General features: G+C 42.9%; 1 long non-coding RNA gene across 3 annotated transcripts; it reads right to left on the minus strand.

Moving 5' to 3' along the window:
- Nucleotides 1–1,598: 1,598 nt before the first annotated feature.
- On the minus strand, nucleotides 1,599–15,130 carry LOC107075642 (uncharacterized). Of its 3 annotated transcripts, none has more exons than XR_011183262.1 (4): nucleotides 14,805–15,130; nucleotides 11,849–11,916; nucleotides 9,383–11,490; nucleotides 1,599–7,570 (listed from the first exon to the last, which is right to left on the minus strand). It is a non-coding gene; the product is annotated as an uncharacterized lncRNA (long non-coding RNA). The 3 variants fall into 3 exon arrangements; XR_001477157.2 differs by lacking the exon at nucleotides 1,599–7,570 and having other exon boundaries at nucleotides 8,286–9,520; nucleotides 11,339–11,490; XR_011183261.1 differs by lacking the exon at nucleotides 1,599–7,570 and having other exon boundaries at nucleotides 8,286–11,490.
- Nucleotides 15,131–20,061: the final 4,931 nt, after the last annotated feature.

Genomic DNA, 20,061 nt, shown 5'->3' on the forward strand with positions numbered 1-20,061 from the left:
TGCATGTGAAATTCATTAGTGAACAAATCGGCCGAGAGCTGAACTGAGGATTCTGTTGCAGGCCACCCGACTTGCAGCTGGTTGTGACACACTTAGCTTGTGATTTCTTGCAGTCGAATCTGAGATTGGTTGTGTGTAATCTTGTGTAGCCTTCATTGGCTAGGAAATTGAAAATGTAAGAGGTAATAGTGGTAAAATACTTCCTAGGATTGATTTCTGGTGAGACCCTCGGTTTTACGGTCATGTTCAATTCCATCAGTTTCAAAATTTGATTGCACAAACCATAATCACAGACAGAAGTTTCAGAAATGGTGCTTAAGGCTAAAATTCAAGTGGTTCCTGTGTCTTTAATAGTGCAGGTATGGCTGCAGTACTTCTTATCCTCTCAAATCTGCTGCTGACCGTCTGGAAGACCTCAGCATCTGCTGTTGCACATCTCTCCTGCAGTTCCAATGAGGGTGATGTGCTGTGTAATAGCCACATGAGAAACATTTCCTTCAATTGTAGTGTGATGTGTAGCTTGGGAATGGGATAAAGTATGGACGCTGGAACATGTTTCTGGTGGAGTATATTACAGTATTTATGTTCAGTCTCCTAGCAGTTTTGGATTCACAAGAAAGAGTGTAGATCGTAAGGTGGGCAGCTTTATCGTTGTGCAAATGTAAGGAGAGCTTTGCTGTGTTTAAGCTGAGCAATTCCCGGTTCAATGAAATCACCTGTGTCTTCCAGAAAGCAGTGTTTTATGTTCAGTTTGACTATATCTGATGCCATGTATTGTGAGGACCCTTCAGTCTTATCCAGCGGAGGTTGGACACAGCTTAAATGCAGTCTGATATACAGTAAGACTAACCCTTGTTTCAGAGCAACACTGTCCTTAGCTGTTCTGGACTTGAGACCTACTTTTGCTGACGATGCTATTTGAATGAGCAGATTTCTGGTGCAGATTAGCTAAGCATGGTGGGTGAGTTTCCAGGACACCCCAGTAACTGAAACTGATTTCTTTTCACTCCAGTATCTCTTTGAACAGAGCCAACATTTTCAGCTCTCTCCCAAACAATGCAAAGTTATTATTTTGTGATGTTCCAGTTCAAACAAAATAAAATTCTGGGTTAATTCCAGTAAATTTCCAGCCTGTTGTTCTTTTATTAGTATTTGTGACTTTGACGTATCACTTTACCTACAACATATACCTTTACAGCTTATTTGCTTGGTACAAAATGTAATGTAATGTCAGGAGAAGTCCTGGTTTATTTGATCAAATACAATATGCTGAAGGATCCTGTTGAATGCAACAGATCCAGAAGTTTGATGTCTGAGCTGTAAGCAATATTGCAGTGTGAGTGGGCAGACATTTAGGTATCACGGTATATTTCTTAGCAATGTGTATGCTGGGATTCTCTAAAAAAGTAGGAGTGTTGAATTGCATTAGCTGATTGTGCTGCCAGGCTTTTTCATTGACCATTAAACAGGAGAGGAAGAGCCATTTTCTCAAATTGCTGTGTAATTGAAAACAGTGGAATGAGACAAATATTTTAGTCTATAAGGGCATGAACAAATAATGTTAACCAATAAACAAAACATTGAAGACCAGTTTAATTTCCAAAACATATTACATTCATTTAGCTTCCGTTTCCTTTTTTGTTATGTAGATTTTTTTTTTCATTTTATAATTCTGGTTCCAACCCAGACTTCTTCCCAGGACATGCACCAGAGGAAATGGCGAGGCAGGTGACTGTGACGCTAATTTATGTGTAGGTTTGACTGGTTAGGCTCGGTGACCAGGCCTCCCAGCTTAAAAGACTATAGATCTTTCCAGAGAGCCTGGGCTGAGTACTGTGTTGACTTTAGTCTCCTTCACTTTTAAAAGCTTTGCAGCAAACACTGCCTTAAAAATAATGATTAAAAGAATTTAGACTGATGCAAGTATAAACTTGGATCCTGCAGACATGCCAAACTTCTATTGGTTATTAAAGCAGCACAGTTAAACCATGATGACAGACAGCTACTTTCCATTAATGTTTTATTTGTGTTTGTGTGATTTGCGATTCTGTGCATTATTTGTCTTCAGCATGAACTATTCCACCAAAGATACAAGAAGCATGGTGAGGAGCCTAGTCATACGATGCCCAGATGTCCATTGCTGAAGCATCGGTGCAACACTAAAGATACTGAGTTTATTTTAGAGGAGCCTTCCTAGCGTGACAGATAGTAATGGAAGGAATCACACAGATCATGGAAATGCAGCGGATATTCAGAAAGATGTCTCTATCTCCCGATTAAAAACCAAAGCGCAAAGAGTTGCAAAATGGAGTGTAGGTGTTGAGCATGCAGTATATTTCGGTCAGAAGTCGACACAATGTAAACGTGCATCCTCAGAGGAAGCGTGTGAGTAAGAAAAGGTAATAGCTGAGCAGTGGTGGACAATGAATGTGCCATTCAGGTAGCATCCCCAGTTAGATCGCCTATGTCTAGCACGGCAATCAGCATGCAGAGCTTGTGAGTGTGTGTGAGCGTGTCAGTGTGTGCTTGACTGGATTGATCCCGACCGCCAGACAGACTGAGGGTGTCAGGTGCATGATGGGTAGCAGGCTCGCGGGGGTAGGCAACGTGGCGGCGCGCCAGAATCAATTGGCAGTGAAATGAGATGGCAGGCCGCCAGGTTACCATGGAGCCCACTCCGGCTGTCCTTCACTGGAGGATTTGTAAATTAAAGCGAGAGAACCGCGCAGAGAGGGAGAGGGGCATGAAGAGAGGAGAGGAATGGGGAAGGTAGAGAGATGGAGGTAAAGATAGAAACACACAGAGGAAGGGAAATAGTCGTGGAAAAGCCAAGAGGCACAAAAAGAGGTGAAGCCGGCCTTCGCCGAGCCTCCAGTTCAAGCTGGTGTTCAGTAGTGACCGTCGAGTACTTGAGAAAATCTGAATCTGAATCAGTCGTACGCAAAAAGATCCCCTTTTAAATTTAAACTTGAACTCCTATTTCAAAAAGGCGTAGAGATATGGATAAAAGGAGTGGGAGAGATGGGGGGGGGGAGGGAATTAAGACTCTAGCTAGCGGATCTAAAAACCTTTAAAAATGTAAAAAAAGGACATATCTTTGTCAAGCTTTATACCGAAAAATTTGCATATAACTGGCAAAAGGGCGAGGAGTCTGTACACAGTTACAGCCCTTCAAACCCTGCCTGTCAGCATTGATTTTCTTTTTCTTTTTTTCTCCTAAAGCCAAGCTGTTTTCTTGGCAAGCTTAGTGGCATTAGTCAGTTTAATTTCACTGTGAGCGCATGCATTTCTTCATTTCAGCACTATGGCTCCAGAACCTGCTTAGCTGTCATGCAAGATGTGTTAATATTGCATGTTTGGCCCCATTTCATGATTACCAGGCGACAATTACTAGAAATGAATAGAAATTACCAAGTGATTAATACAGTAATTAGGTGCCCCTCACTTCCCAACACCTCCTCCCTCTCTCCCTTTGTTGCTTATATTATGATTTTTAAAGGGAAAGCATACATCATTAAAATGTCCCAGACCGAATCCTCCAGGCACAGTTTCTGATGACGTACTGGACTTGTTGAAATAATCATTTTTCTTCCTTATTATTTCACTTCTTATCCTTTTATAGGTGATCTGCATGATTTTCTGGGCTTTTCGCCTGTATTTTATTAAAGCAAAAGTTGTCTCTGAAAAGATCAATCTTACCAAGGCTAAATTCTAGGAAACTAGGAGGAGGAATATTTGAAATGTAGGACAGCCCTAGAGAGTATAGTGTTTTTTGCAGCCAACATCAGATTCTGTACTGTGCAATGGCTTTAGGAGCTGCTTCAAGTGACGGCAAAGCAAAAAACACAGTAGGAAATGCATAATCATCACAACACTTTCAATAACCACTTATCTTATTCAGGGTCTTGGTTGCCCACAGCATACTGAAGCATTGGGAACAAGGTGGATTATAACCTGGACGACACACTAGTCCATCACGGAGCACACACGGACACGGACACAAACACGCGCCCATTCACCCCAGAATTAATTTTACAGAAGCCAGTTAACCTTACAGAAGGTCTTCGGACTGGTGGAGAAAGCTGGAGCACCAAGACAAAACCCACACAAACTTGAGGAGAACATGCAGACTCCACCCAGACAGCACCCCGGGAGTTGAACCCCAGGCCCAGCACTGTGCCGTCTGGCCAGCTTTACGCCTCTCTGCATGTTGCTGCTCCTGTTATTTTTCAGAAGATTAAGGATGACAAAAATAAAAGGAAAGGAGAAGAACAAAAACAGCAAAGGCTTATTTTCTCTTCCAGCAGATCCTGGTCCAGTGTGAAAGATCACCTCCCTCATTCTGTTCTAGCTGAGGAACTTTATTTACCTGCATTTTTAAAACACTGTGCATATAGGGGGGCCATCGTGTTGAAGGACACCGACGCTCAAGAGCTATGCCAGAGCATGAAGAGAGTAGATTCCATCACTCTCACCAGCGGGTCCTCCATTATGTGGCCCAGTGTATGTGTTCTCGGTTACTCTGGGCCATGATACTTAGTGCTACCATGTTATGTAATTATTTACGGTCCAAAATAATTTATTTTTGTAGAGTACCTTACACCGACCAGATTTCAAATAGGAATGGAAATACTTAAATTTAAGGTGAGCTAAAGAGTTTTAATACAGTTTAAGCAAAATTAAGTGAAATTAATTAAATGAAATGGTATGAAAAATCCTAAAGTTACACAGTAACCGAATTTCACATTATCTGTCCAGCAGTGTTACGTTATATGGATATTAGTAATTTGATGTTTTTTCATGATATTAACCCTTCACTTTAATGAGGGGAACACGGTCAGTTTCAGACAGGACTGGGTAGGATTTAAACCATCTGAATGGTCTGGTTCTGAGTTGACCTCATTGGTGACAAAGTGGCATCCTTCAAGTCAAGAATGAAAGTACAGAGCAGGCCGCCTGTGCCCAGGTGAAGCAGTGTAAAGGCAGACGCTTCCAGAAGAGTGGTGAAAATGGCAGGGACTGGGTTAAACTCGTTCCCTTGCGTTTTTCTGTTGTAGGAAGGGGCTCTAAAGGATTCCACAGGTGCGAGCCCAGACTGGCTCAGTGACTGTGAACAATCCCTTTAACCCTGTCAGAGACACGGGGACTGTGTCCACAGGCATCGTGCTCTAATCGGAGCCCATGCGGCTCGCCTGGCACCAGCCCCTCGGAGATGTGCTGTGGACGGGGCCTCCGAGATAATCCTATTAAAATTGGTAAATGCTGGAATGCCTCATCTCAGCTTTATCACTATGTAAAGTTTGAGTTGGCCATCTCTGGTTGTGTGTTTGGTGTAGCTACCCTTATGATGAATACAAGCTCTCTGTGTATAGAGTTGGTTTACTTAAACTATATTCATACATAAGCACAGTTAGGCCAGGTCAGCACTAAGATAGAAGACTCCTAAGGAAAACCAGGTTGCTGCTGAAAGTAGCATTGGTGGATCAGTAGGTGGGGGAGTAGGTGGATCAGGAAGTATTTAATCTCGGATGAGACTACTTATCCTTTAAAGATCCCCATTGCATTTTTTTGTAAGAGTAGGAGTTTTAACCCCAGTGTCCTGGCTGAATTCCACATTGGTTTTATACAGTACGGCCTCCCTGAAGATCCCTCTTAATTCAACTGGTGATGCAGTTTCTCACTGCTCCCCCGATCTGCTGTGCAGTAGAGCCTGCTGGTCATCACCCAGCAGTGCTCTGGGGGATGAATTGGGTCCCCTCCTTTATGTAATTTGGGGATACAACAGGGATGTTTAAATGGTTTGTATTATTAATATCTGATTTTAGCTGTTAGTGAAATTGTGTTCCTAAGTTAAGATCGTCCAACTCCAGAGTTTAATACCCTAAGGCATCTGGAGAAGACCAGTGTTTAATGGGCACTGGGGCTGCGGCAAGAAGACTTTCTGATGTGTGGGGCGGGCCCTGACCCCCGAGGCGTGTTTAACCTCAGGCTGCGCCATTCCAGGGTACCCCTGTGGTCATGACTCAGCCAGGGCACTGCCAGGGGTTGGGATGGGCAAAGCCGCCAGGCGTCTCCAGGGCTTAGCGCTCTTCCATTTGGCAAAACAGCTCAGCTGTTTCTGTCCCGGTGCGCCGTGGGAGCCGGGGCAGCTGGCCCGATGACTCAGTCACGGACACACACAGTGTTTTTCGATCGCTTCTGCAGGTCAGCGCAGGAGATGGACGGAATAGCAATTGGCTGTTCCGAACTACAGACTGAATGGGAAAATAACTCATTTAGTAAAAAAAACCCTCAATCGGCAGCTGGGCTGTGTTGCAGGGAGTGGCGAGACTGGCGCAGGGCCCTTTAGATGGATCGCAGTGTCAGATCGCTGTGTCTCGCTCCCTTTCCGACAGTGTGCTAATGAGTCACAGGGAACAGAGGGGTATTGTAGAGGGATATGGCAGTTTTACAAACAGCTTCTCCTTTCTGTTTCTGTCCTGTTCTCACACCTGATTATTGGGAATATTTATGGTTCTCCGTGTCTTTTTTCTTATGTTGCCAAGTTCCTTTGTGAGTAAATGTTCCTGAAAGCTACTTCCTGTAATGTTACTTGAAGCAAGGAGTCAGATAAGAGCACAGGGGAGAGTCAGAGAGTACTATAGGCTCTGGCCCATGTAATTCACAGCATACTACAACACCCCACCCACCTTATTTCCCTTGGCGGGTTGCAGTTTCCCCGGGTTTTACCAGACATTTACTTTTCTTTACTATGGTATAATTCATAGCATGCTTCCCTACACTCTTCTCGACTTAGCACAGTTGTTACCATGGTATATCACAGGGTGTTTTTGAAGTGATAACTACAGAAACAATTAGTTCAGCATCTCCGTTTGTTTGTCAGCATGGTGGTCTAAATGGTAAAAGCACAACAGACAGTAATACAGGACATGTACAGTATCCTCCTCTACAGCGAGCAAGAGCTAACAGCAGCGCGTTCTGGGGCTGAAGAGCTCTCCTCTTTAGAGATGCAACTGCACGTCGATGGCTGGCGTTCAGGCAGTAGGTGCTGTAGTCCAGCTGCACACAGGCTCTGTTAATGCCTCCATCTCAGAAAGCCACACGCAGATAGTCTGCCAAGACTCCCAGAGGCTGATTTCTTATTTTTGTGTCTTTGAAAAAAGGGACACAGCACTTTGTCAGCCCCTCTCCAGCGTGGCTCGGGCCCAGCTGATTTCAGCACTCAGGAAGTTTGAAAGCTGATCTGTATTGTACAGAGGGGAGTCTCTGGCAGTCAGGCTGTCTGAGGTGCGGATTAATGCTGGGGATTGGTGGAGGGGTGCCGCAGCCGCGCGTGAGCAGAATACAGGATGGAGGAGCCGAGGGGAGAGAGACAGCCACACAGACAAGCCTCCCTCCTGGCTCGCCGGCAACCTGCCTGTCTTGTCTTTTTTAACCAAACTGCTAACACATTCATTTACACTGCCAGTCTATATGCGTGTGCTCCAGACGACAGGTCTCCCCCATCCCCTTTCCCACCCCTTATCAGTAGAGTTCTCTTCCTGCTTGGTGCCTGTGAGCTTGCTGCAGTCTGCATGGGTACATGAGTAAAAAAGGTAAAGCTTTGTATTAGGGGTGGCGTACAGCTTTTAGAAACATTTTGTAAAAGAAATATATTAATAAAGTATTAATAGGCTGGCATAAATTTAGTAATTGTCAACCTTTACTGTAGATCAGCTGCATGATGGTAACAAGATCCTAATCCTGACTACAGCCTGTACCACTGAAAGGCATCTTTTTTATATTATTAAAAACATGATAATAGCTGGTAGTAAGTTAACAGAAACCTAAAGTTTTATAATAAGAAAGAGGGAAACTGACTAATAGTTGTACTCATGCACGGATAAACACAAAATAGATAACTTTGCACAAAATATCGGGCTTTTCTTCTAGGTAGGACAGGAAAGTTTTGTGTATGTGAGATTGAATTTGAATTTCTTTCTTTTGCATTGTACTGAAAAGTGCGGTTTATCTAGACTTTTCCATTATGACAATCAATTGTCGATCTGGTACCGTTGACTTTAGTGCTTGTGGGCGCGTGCTGACACACTTCACACTGCCCAGAAGGCTCTGCCCCTGGGTTTCCTTCACAGCACACAGCGCTCATGAAGTACATACTTGTCTTGGACTGTGTTGTAGTGCGGTGTTGTAGGGTGCCCTAGTAATTCTGTGTGGAGTGTGCTGTTCGAAGATTTGGAATATGCTGTATTAAGAAGCAGTAGACAAGGAAAAGCCTCCCACACAAATTCGTTCAGACTGTATTCTTTGTATTTGTTGTATTCACTTTACTCATTTTCCTCCATAGCTGTCCCATTATTCTCGTATTAATTGCTAGTGCAGCTGCATGTCTGTCCTCGTTCTCTCTGCACACTTTCACGCTGTCTCCTTGCTCTCTTGCAGGCTTTTACGGCTGCCAATGTATCGCTCTCCCTTTGCTTTACTCTCTTACCCACTTTGATGGAGTTTTCCGCGTAAACATGGAAAAAACAGAAGCCTGTCACACCATATCTTAAAGAAGGGTGTTATACCATCTGTATTAGCTCCTAGCTCATTTTTTTTTCTCCCAGCACATACATCTGGATTCTCTGTTGCTGTCTTTGTTTAGATTGTTAGTTGTCATGTCAGTTGATGGTTCCTGGAAAAGCTAGATCCTGAGGAGACTTTGCGAAGCTGATTGAGAGGATGTTTTCTTGGGAAGCAAACCAGTGTTGCACTGTGCTCCAAAGCCAGCTGGCAAAGCACACAGCACTGAAACCTGCGTAGCACTGAAACACCTCCCCGATGTATTTCCTGTTATTCACTCTGGAGTTTCTTCTTTTTATTTTGCAACACCTTATTATCGAAGTATTTAGTTATCAAAGCCAATACGAAAGCAAGCGTGTGACAATAGAGCATTAATGAAACAGACGAACACAATGAGATGTGAAGAAAAGCAGTGTCCTGACTGGTCAGTGATAGAAGTTGCCTATCTGAGTGCCAGTTCCAAGATCAGCGGTTTTTGAAACATGAAAAGTGAAGAAGATTCTGATGCTCAGGTGGTGCCCAGGGCACAGTGTTTGCAGATATTGAGGGCTGCGGGATATCGGAACTTGCAGCCGAAAGGATAGCCAGGGGGTGGGGATTGTCGTTGTGAAGCCAGGGTGAAAGTGTAAGTGGAAAGTGGCAGTTTCACTCACTCTATACAGCGATTTTGCTATGGAGAAAGATGGCCAGACTCCAAAAAGGACTTCTTCTTTTAGGAGCTGACTTTAACTACAGAGCGGTATTTATTTTTGGTGCAGGGAAGCCTTCCAAGAAGTAGGGAAAAAAAGGCTAGCGAGAGAGGACTGGAGTGCCGCTCTACCTGGACCGTCTTTGTGCGGATCGGGAAGAGGAGCGAGAGGGGCGAGGTGGAGGGGCGGACGGGACTCGTGCAGAACTCCATTTTCCCTCTCCGAATTTCTGCTGTCTCCTTTTCTCCTTCTTTTTCGTGTCGTTTTTACTGGAGAGCGATTGAGGGACAGAGTGAGAGAGAGAGAGTGAGAGAGACAAAATTAAGCCAATTTTTTTTTTTAAGACTCGGATCTTGGCTTTCTTACAAACAGATGTTGCCTGTCATTTGGTTGTTAAGCAGGCACCCGGTTAGTAGAATACAGAGGTTTTAGAGACAAAGAGATAATTTCCTTTTTTTCTCCCAAAACGAAACAGAAAACAAAACCAAAAAAAAAACAAAAAAAAACAGGAACGGGGCTTTTTTTTTGTTTTCGTTTTTTTTTGCTAGCTGTCCTTCTTTCTTTCCTTTTCTTTCATTCTTCCGTTGTTTCGCTCTGTTTGTCCGTTGACGTGTTTGTGTTTTGAGTTTCTCGCGGGCCACAGTGGACTTGACTCTGCCGTCCTATTGCCAAGCGCTGTAGGCGCAGTGCGTATAAAGAATCCCATTTGGAAACATTAAAGACGACCGGTAAGTCAATATTAACATGTTTAAAGACTGGGGAGGGTCTATTTGGCATAGCTCCTTTTAGTCTCACCTTGTATTTTATTTAATTATTGTGTCTGTTTTTGTTTTCATTGAAGTTTTGCATTTAGGCGCTGGATTGTTCCGCGAGTCAAAAGGCCTAAGGCCACCGTCCAGATTAGATTTTTATATTTATTATCGTTTTTGCCGACGCTGTCCTTTCCAGTCCTGCTTCTTAACTTGCGTGATGGGGTTTCTCATCCATATTTATTCCTATTTCAGTTTATTAGTGTTGAATTCAGTTGCCTGCTTCATGTGTCAAAGGGTCTCTGTCAGCCGACCACGCTTTATTTCTGCTGACGTTATCAGGAACGTGGTCCTGGCGCTTTTAAACCTTTTCCCTCCAGTCTGAGCTTTTGTTTAGTTGTGCTCAGAAGTACTGGGGTTCCTGTTGGCTGTGCTCCTGGAGTGCTGCAACTGCGTCCGGCACTTTGCTGAGTGTTTTCGGGGTATCTCCTCTTCTCTTGGCATGGCCCTCAAAACATAGCAAAAGGAGCCTGGTATCCCAGCCATGCCTGAAGAGTAATTCTGGTCATTTTGGGTGCAGGAGCAGAAGGAATCGTCTTCTCAGCCTTTGGATTCTCAGATAGACATTCTTGCCTCCTACAGTGTAGTCCCTCGGTTTTCAAGATTTTGTTGTTTTTTTTTAATTTCTGGTGTTATATTCACAATATTGTTTGTTTGTGCACTTATTTTTGGGGGGCATGGATGTTGAGGGGCTACATTAGTCCCGAAACCCGTCTTTCTGGAAAAACCTTGTGGTGCCAAACTGAAGTCAAGTACTGTAGGAGTGTGGCCCTTGAGCTCTCTTGTCATTATTCCAGTATGGGGCGTCACAGCAGATGGGATTGGAAACTGATCACCCACTTCATCAGTGTCCCACATCAGCAAGCCATCTTAATATTCCTGAATACGTTTAATTTAATGTTCAATGTGCTCGACATCCTTAAAGAAGCGCTTTGCAAAATGTCATTGTTTTCTGTTCTTAAATTATATTTGAAAGTGCCTGAATTGCTGTCTGTGCTCAGACTGCAGTGTGGGGGCTACATGGCTAACTCTACCAGGACACCCCAGATTGTGACGGGAGAGGAGTTGAGCATTGCAAAGAAATCGAAGCCCTTCATTTGACGCAACACTGTCGTATATCCAGTTCTCAAGTCATTGGACTCCGTTCTGGGACGTTTTTGCAAGGGGTTTTGAAATCCTGAGTATCCAAGCGGGAGCGTACAGGGTGCCCACGTACAGGCCTGTCTCTGATGTGATTTAGTTGTGAGGGTTGTGAGCAACAACCTAGCGATCTCTTACTTCAGGGTAGCTGCTGCAAGCTGCCAGGGTAGTGCTTTCCTGCGTCACTTCATCCATATTAACGAAAGGCTCAGTTCCTAACATGGCGACAGATCTCCGCTGGCGCTCTTTCTCACTGTTTCTCTGGACTTCTGAAAGCAATTACCAGGTCTCTGTGAAAGAAACGAGTGAGGATGAGTTATCGGCAGTGTTCCTCGTGGTCAGCTGCTGGTCAGGGCAGCGCAGGTGACAAGTAAAGGGATGTAAGAACTGTGTGGGTTCCCTAGACTTGATCACAAAGCTAGGATTGTGGTAATATTAAAAATAGATCAAATATGCCACTACTATAAATGTAATAAGCTACCCCTTTAAATAAAATACAGTGCTTAAAATTATATCTGCTACCTCTTTAAATTAAATACTTTGCCTCTTTAAATTTGTGTGATTTGTTCAAATAAATCTGGCTTCCAGATGAATCCATGACTAAACCACTAACCATTTGAACTGATATCAAAATTTATTTATTTTTACCTGCAGTTCTTCTAGAGATGTGGACTAGATGGCAGTTTCTGCTCTTAAGCTCCGTAATCCAACCTTTCCTGAAATAATGGTTAAAAGGAAACAGTTACTGTATTACCTTAAATTTTCAAAACCCAGAATCATTTCAAAGTATTTTTATTTGTTCCTAAAAGCGGGGAAAAAAAACACAAAATTGGCATTTGGTTTCTCTTGTTCTATTTAGTTTTTCTTAAATGTTTTCTTAATGCAAGATGGCACGCTATGCGACATAATTAACTTCCCAGTCTTCCTTTGGTTCAATTTTCTTATTTTCTTAACACAGCCTGATGTAGGGAAAAGGCCTGTTTTTAGAAATGAAAAGATAACTTCAGAATGGCTCAATGAGCAGCCCTCGGACAGATTCTACTGCAGGGGCAGAGCTTCGGGAAGCTGAACTGCTTTGCTTTGCTTTTCTGTAATGCCAAACGAACTGATTTCAGAAGTCATCTGTCTGTCAGTTAGCGTAAGTCACTAACACTAACTTGAATTAGGCCGTATATATATACTGTAGGTGGAATGCACAAGTGATCATCTTTTTTTATTGCCGGTAAAACCCACATAATGCCAAAATTCCCCAAAAAATACAGATGAGCGAATAGTCAGAGCTGTGCTGAAATACATTCCTCATCCATGCAGATGAGCTGGGCCTGACTGTAATTTTTGGAAAATGAGTCTCTCACACAGGTAAAGCACAAAGGTCTTGAAAGTTAAACCATGCAAATCACAGCTGTTGCCCGCACCCAATTGGGATGTCTTTTTTGTTTTCTGGAAGAATTGTTAATTTTATTTGTACTTTTATTTGATTTCTTGAACATGCACAATCGCACTGTGCTCTTGAAGTCATGTGAATCTTTTATAGAGAGATCAGATATATGTTTTACTATTCTTGCATAATATATAAATTCTTGCAAGAAACTACTGTAGAAAAAGTTGTTTGAATGAAAAGCATCATATGTACTTAAATTCAGCGTGCTACGTTGAGGATATATTTTCCTTTAATATGAGACCCATATTTCCGCACAATATTTAATATAATATTCATATGTCAGTGTTTGGATTCCATTCTACTTTTATTTTAGCACATATATCATCTTAGCTTTTATTACTTTAAAGAATGAGGAAAACTTTAGCTGATTTCAGCTTTTTTGTCAGAAAAAATGTCAAACGTTTGCTTTTTATCCATATAATGAGGATTGTGGCTGTGTGGTAAAGATTTCTTGCTTTAAATCTGCTGCAATCATGCTTGAATAATGTATTGCATAAGTAGTGCTATATAAACACTTGTTTTATCTCTGAAATAATATATACTGTAATGCTGTATGTATCCTATATAAGTGTGTAAAATATGCACCACTTTCTATGATACAGATGACCACTCATCTACAAATATTGTTTTTGCATTTTACTGGTTATATAATGCTTAATAACTTTCTTGCATCCCATTAATTCATTAGCTGTTACAAAGCATTGGTAACATTGTAATGCAGATCACTTTCCTTATGGTCATTATTACCTAACAAAGTATAGAAAAGAGGAAGAGAGCAGATCTTTCACCTCAGGTTAATGGAGAACAGTGCTTCATCTATGTTACTTAACTCACTTTGGTGTTGAATAAACAGGTGAGGAGCAGAAGGTCCATTAATGCTTTTTGTAAAACTTTTTAACGTTCTCAACTTTCACAAATTCAACGCTTAATAAAAATCAAGAGTGATTTATTTTGGATTAGAAGACTGTTGCAGTGATACAGTGCAGTTTTTACTGTATGCATCTTGATATTATACCACATTAGTTCAACAGGAAAACAGTTTAATTCAAAGTTTTAAAAGTAATATTTTAATTTGAAGTTGTGGGAAGTAACCTGAAAACTGTAGCTGTTGGAATGTTAATTTGTTATAAATAAGTTAATGATTCTATTTTTTTTCATAACATTATATCTAGTGAAGAAGGCATCTACATTTTATTCTTGTTTTGTTTCAGCTGCCTTGTCCATTTAGTGATTTAGCGATAAACTTTGGAGGTCTGAAAATATAACGATAGACAAACTGGCAGACAAGCCGAAAAAGACTTGTGTCCAGGTTCGGAAAAACAGTCGTTGTAGAAAATATCTGTGATGTCCAGAAAGAATTAGAATTAAAATACACAAATTTAGAAAGGGCTGTTTTTAACTTATCAAAGTGAAATGGCTCCGTTGTTCATTGTATTTTTTCTGGACGGAGGTTTGCAAGCTCCATACGTACTGCTGGAGGGTTTAAAACTTCTCCTAGACTGACGGACAGACACTGTAGCTCGACAGACAGATGAATGCAGAGATAAGATGATCGACAGCCGTCAGAAAGACACGCAGCCAGATGACAAAACCTTCTGATAGGGAAGTCAGCTGTGGGCTGGACAGACAGAGATCACGGTGTTGTACCAGGACATGCAGGCAGGCAGGCAGATAGGGTGGGCAGGTGTGAGGCCGGACAGACGGACAGACGGGCTGTGGAGTGCGATGTTGTCGAATTATGTAAACGCTCTGCAGCCCTGGCATCATCTCGTCTGCTGGCAGCGCAGCACTCAATTAGGAGCGGTGACACAGCTGTGCGCCATCGTTTTAATCCGAAAAGAAAAGGGGGGAAAAAAAAGGAAGGGAAAAAGGAAACGAGAGAGCGAGGAGGATCGTGCCTGCTGCTGTATAAGACATCTCGCCATCTTAAAAAAAGGGCACGGGGCATTTCATACTCTCGCTACTTCAAGCCTTGAGCCATTTTGAAAAGAAAAAAACAAAGTAAGAGCTCCTTTTTTCTACGTGGCACGGGGTGGACCACAAGCAGAATGCAGCGCTGCTCCCGTTGTGTTCATAGAGAGGAAACAGACCTCTGTGGCACACAACTGAAGAGATGGCATATTTACGAAAGGCTCTACTAAAACATAACCTTCTCAGACTTACTTTTTCTTCAGAGCTGTCTTTCATTTTCGGTCCTCGTTTCTCTCTCTCCCCCTTTCTCCCTCTGTTTCTTTCTTCCTTTTTCTGTTTTTTTTTTTGTGTGTGTAAAGAACAGCTTATCATTCAGTCTGATTTTTTTTTTGTTTTGTTCACGGGGGTTTTAAAACAAAAGGAAACGTCCGAATTTGGCACCGCGAAGGAAAGTCAGAACAGCAGCCAAGGATCATGCTGGGATCCAAAAAAAAAACCGAAAGAACAAAATGCCAAAAAGAAAATTAAAAAAAACACCACCCTTTCCTTCGCCCGCTCACAAATTCCACATTATCTTCCGCCACGCCAGAAATCTCACCCGCTCACGTCTCACGGTGCTGAAACCCTGGCCTTTTTATTTCGATTTCTAGATTTTTGTATTTTTACTTTTTTGGTTTGTGTGTCCTTATCAGAAGTGGTCAGCACAAGACGGGCGTGGGAGAGGAGCATGCTCGGGGCTTGTTGTGTCGTTACTGGGCGATTCGTGCTTGTTGAAACAGCGGAGGCATTATTTGGCTATTGTTCGATTTTGTCCTGTGTAAATCCATGTCAGCACAGGAATGGGGACTTGTTGATTTTTTGGGGGGGGTTTTGGTGATTTGATTTCGAAGTGCACATTTTTCAAGTCCGCTAACTGTGAACTAACATTGATTCTCTTTTTTTTTTATTCCAGGCATTTTTTTTCCCCGAACGGTTCGGCCTACGTCGTCCTCTCGGCCAGACACCATTTTGCTGCCACGCGTCTCCAGACTGGACTGATCGGCTCTGTCCTGATTGCCGAACCCGCACCGCTAAACCAGTACGTCTTTCTTCTTTTTTCTCAATCGCTTAGCCTGAACCGTCTTGCGAATTCGTCGTCTTGTACTCGTGTTTTCTTTCCGACAATTTTCTATGAAGTTATTTTAAAAGAAAAGCAAAATGCAGAGAATCTTGGGATTATTTTGTCTCATTTTAAATGTTAATCATCAGGAAAAAGAAATCAAGCTAAAAAGGATATCTGGCCGCAGAACTAGCAGATTGAGTTGTTTTCGTAGTATCACGAACTGTTTCTCCATACGCATGGATGTCATGGCCAAAAAAATCTGACCATAAAAGTTCAGTCTACAGTTGTACAGTACGTGTTATTTTTTGTGTTTGTGTTCAGAACCTCTTGAGTCTCTTGAAATCAATTTAAGTCAAATTCAGCAATCTGTCGGCTGAGGAACTCTTGGTAGAATTGAGAATTAGTTTGCTTTTCAGATTCCTTGAATACTTAGCAAAGGATACGCCAGTGCTTCATATTTCAGAACATTTAATGAATTATTTCAACAGCCAAATATCTCTTAAGAGTCTGTTTTCAATGTGGGACGAACAAAGCTGTGTTCACGGGTTTCCTGCATTGTCACTGCACAATGGCTTTTGGCTTGCCCATCACAAAACTCTTCAACTTGCCAGTCAAAAAAAAAAAGGTGTATCTTTGGGGGGGAAAAAAAAATCCCGAGTGATCTCATTAGACTTAATGCTTGCTTGATTTACAACCGAGGATTATTGAAACGGGTTATATGAAATGCGTCCTGTACTGGAGACGTAGTGGGTCACACATGCACGTCGCCCATTCACATTATCTGTGTCTGGCTGGCCGGAAGGCTTGCATTCTGCTGGTGTAGAGCATTGTTGAGGAGCCATGGGAGTGAGTGGTGTCGTGGCACAGTGGGAACCCCTTCACTGGAGGCCTTGGCCAGTAATAGTTTTCTTTTAGATTGGTGCTCTGGTTTCCACACACATCTTGTCTTAAGGCTGGGTTTTGAAACCCTCGAGAAAAAGTGGGGTTAGTGCAAAGTGATTTGAAAACTATGGTTTCCCTAACAAGTGGTTTGTTTATCTTGTCACTTTTCACGATCTTGTTTGTACTATCTTGTCTTTGTTTATCTTATTCACTATGTACTGCACTATGTACTGAATTGTGAATATTTCTTTTGCTTTTTAAAACCATGAGAAAGAAAAGCTATAATTTACATTGTTGATGGTTTTCAGAGACTCTGAAGCCACTTGAGTACTGTATATCTGCGGTGTTTTAACTTCCATATAGCTCTCACCGCTCACGGTCAGAGGCAGCACTCTGGCCATGCTGATTGCGAAGACACAGCTAGAGACAGGAGCGTGAAAGAAATAATTTTTTAAAACCCTCAGCCTGTTTCTCCAGTCAGCCTTCCCTTTAAAAAAGCGCCAGACTGCGATCGGCCCAGGAAAAGACGTGTTGGTACGGCCCTTCATTGGTGAGCCAGCTCGCAGAGACTGATACAGATCGAGCCCTGCCTGACGGCCAGCGTACAGGGGCGCCGTGTATTAAACACCAGCTCGCTCGGAAGTGCTGGAGGGGCAGCTTTCCCTGTTTTAGAGCTTCTGTTAAAAGGGGAATTGGGCTTAGGTGTAGTTTTATCACATTTATTTTCCTCTTCTCCTTCACTAGAGTCAATAGTTTCTGTGCTCACCACACCTCTGAGTCTGATTATGAGACTTCTCAGTCCCCAACAGCCCCTTATTTTCTAATGATACACTGCATCAGCCTCCACCTCTCCTGGGGCTCTCAGCCACACCTCTGCTTGAGAACCAGTGAAGAGTGTCTTCACTTGGTCTTGCTCTGGCATTGCAGTGCTCAGTAATCCTTTCATCTTGTAATGTGCAGTGTTCTGAGACTGGCTGCCTGTGCGGTCTTGTTCAGCAGTGGCCACAGCACAGTTCAAAGCCTGGTGCCCTGGATCCTTTTTAAAGAGAAAAGGAGAAGATATATTGTGCTGAAATCGTTTTCATTGACTGAACAATGAGGGCCTTAGATCTGGGGTGGCGAAACCAGTGACTGGATCACGAAAGCACTGCTAAGCAGAGTGAGTCACAGCTGGGTCTGGACTGGTCAGGCAGGCTGTTTTCAGTCTGGTTGGGTTAAATCACTCTGATGCTGGCCGGTGCAGTTCGATTTTCGCTGCCGTTGGACACCACTGGTCAGTTTGGTCATGCAGAGTCGAGTTCCAGTCAGGTCAGGATCAGTCTGTTGTGGTGGGGCAAGTCATGGAACGGGCAGGGCTGGACTGGAATGGACTGGTCATACTGAGGCAGGTCACAGTTGGACCTGGGCTCATCACTGAGGATGGTCACTGTTGGGTCAGGGCTGGTCTCGTTTTACACAGGCACTACAAACCTGCTGGCAAAATCATGTTCATAGTCTCAAGGATTCAGTCTGGTTAAAACGGGAAGTTTGTTTTTTTTTGTCATGTCCTATCTTTCTTGTTTCACTCAGTGCTGTACGTGTCTTACTCCTGAGGACTGCTTTTGCTGTGGAATCGATTCCTCGGTGCACGAAACTCATCGTTGTCTAGCAAAAAGAAAGGAGGGGGGATGTATTCCAGTGTCACATTTACCTGTGAGCCCTGTGCAGCTTCATGCCTTTAACATGCATTGTCGTCTTTCAGAGTTGAGGTTGTGCTTTTTTTTTTGTTAATTATCATAAGGAAAATAACTGACTTGTTATGTGTAGTTTTTACAGCATTTATCCACAATTATATTTAGGAGAAATACTCCACTTTTGAAGTCGCTTATTAGAGATGCTCTCATCTTATAAATATTCAATGCAAATTTTTAGGGCTGTGAAAGAGAATTTCCATAAAATATTTATGCAGAAGTGGCTCCATTTTCAAATAGAATAAAAACTTAGTTTGTGTCCTTCTTTGAGCTAAAAGTCTTGCATCACTCCTCTGCTGAACAACCTTGTACAGAAAAGTACGGCCAGACCTAGAAAACAATATTCCAGAATATTGGGTCAGTTCTGTAACTCAGAGATTCCAGAATATAGGATCAAACTCAGAGCACGAAGAGTCCGTGTTCATATGAAGAGCGTCTGACTTTGTTTGATGGTGGCCATGTGCCCACAGCTCACTGCACCAAAGATACGTGTTTCAGCAGTGCTGACTCTTCAGTGCTGGGATTGGAACAGAGATAAACAGTTAAGGTGCAAATAATCTGACTAATTTATGATCAAAGATGACAGGGTAGCTTTAGCATATTTTTGGACCCATTCTCATAACTCTAAACTGCTGGAAATATTCTGAAACAGCGTATGAAATGCTCTTTTTCACACCTACATGATCTCTTGCTGAATGTGTGTTCTCCAGACTTTTACAGTTACTCGGAGAAAAGGAGGAGCAAATGTGACTCCAGTGTGAAGTGTTGGAGCTCCCTCTCCTGTAATTCAGCTTTTGGGGGCGCTACGGAGACCAGGATCTGGGGAACCCTGTTCCTTTGCCGCAGTAGAGGCTCCAGGCTTGGGAGAACTGCTTCAATGGGCAGCAGGAATCCCCCTTGATTGCTAACAAGCTTAGGTGCTTTTTAATCTTTCACAAGATCTGCTCTTTGTCTTCCGCACTGTAGGATATTGTTAACTGACATGAGGAGAGCACTACCTCATTCCAAAACGACTCTAAACACGAACTTGAGTCAGCTTCAGTTTGTTGATGGATACAGAGCTCTGTATACATTGCTATTTTAAATTCCTAATTAAGATTTACTTCAAAGTACAAGAGCACATGTAATCCTTTTTATAGTGCAGTCTTTCTCTATGGATCATTAATATCCAGTATACATGCCAGCTGACCTGGGGAAGAATCTCCTAGAAGGCTAGACTGTACTGTTACTAGACGATGGCCATATTTCCCCTGTTTGCTTATTTCTGAAAACATTTTAAAATTTTGGAAGCTACAAGACCTGCTCTGTGTTCTCTGTTTATTCTACAGCCATGGTGTTTAAACTGTCAGTGGGCTGACTCTCCTGAAAGGGAGTCATTCTTGGTAATGAAGTCATATCTCAAATCACACCACAGTCATGAGGACCTCAGACATCGGTGTGGGTGTACCTGCAGGGGAGGGGGCACCCCAGCCAGAATGCAGCACGCAAATCAGGTGAACAGAAACAGAATCGGAGGGTAGATGTAGAGAAGAAGGCACTATAGAGTGACATTAAAACTGTCCAGTTCCTCCCTCGTTAAGGAATCTGTCGTCAGGGTTATTCTCCTTTGTCAAACTGTGTTCTTCTGTCGTCTGTCGGTGTTCAATCACGCCAAGTGCCAGACCAGGCGTCTGCTAGTACGTGGCTCAGCGAGACGGATCTCAGTGAGCCAGCATTGAGCCAGCATGGATCTCTCCCTGCCCTCATCCTGGACATGTCCAACACTCAGTTGTGCTTTGAAAAGTGCTGGAGAATT

Source organism: Lepisosteus oculatus, chromosome 23 (assembly GCF_040954835.1).
Source record: "Lepisosteus oculatus isolate fLepOcu1 chromosome 23, fLepOcu1.hap2, whole genome shotgun sequence".
In the NCBI taxonomy this organism is placed as follows: domain Eukaryota; kingdom Metazoa; phylum Chordata; class Actinopteri; order Semionotiformes; family Lepisosteidae; genus Lepisosteus; species Lepisosteus oculatus.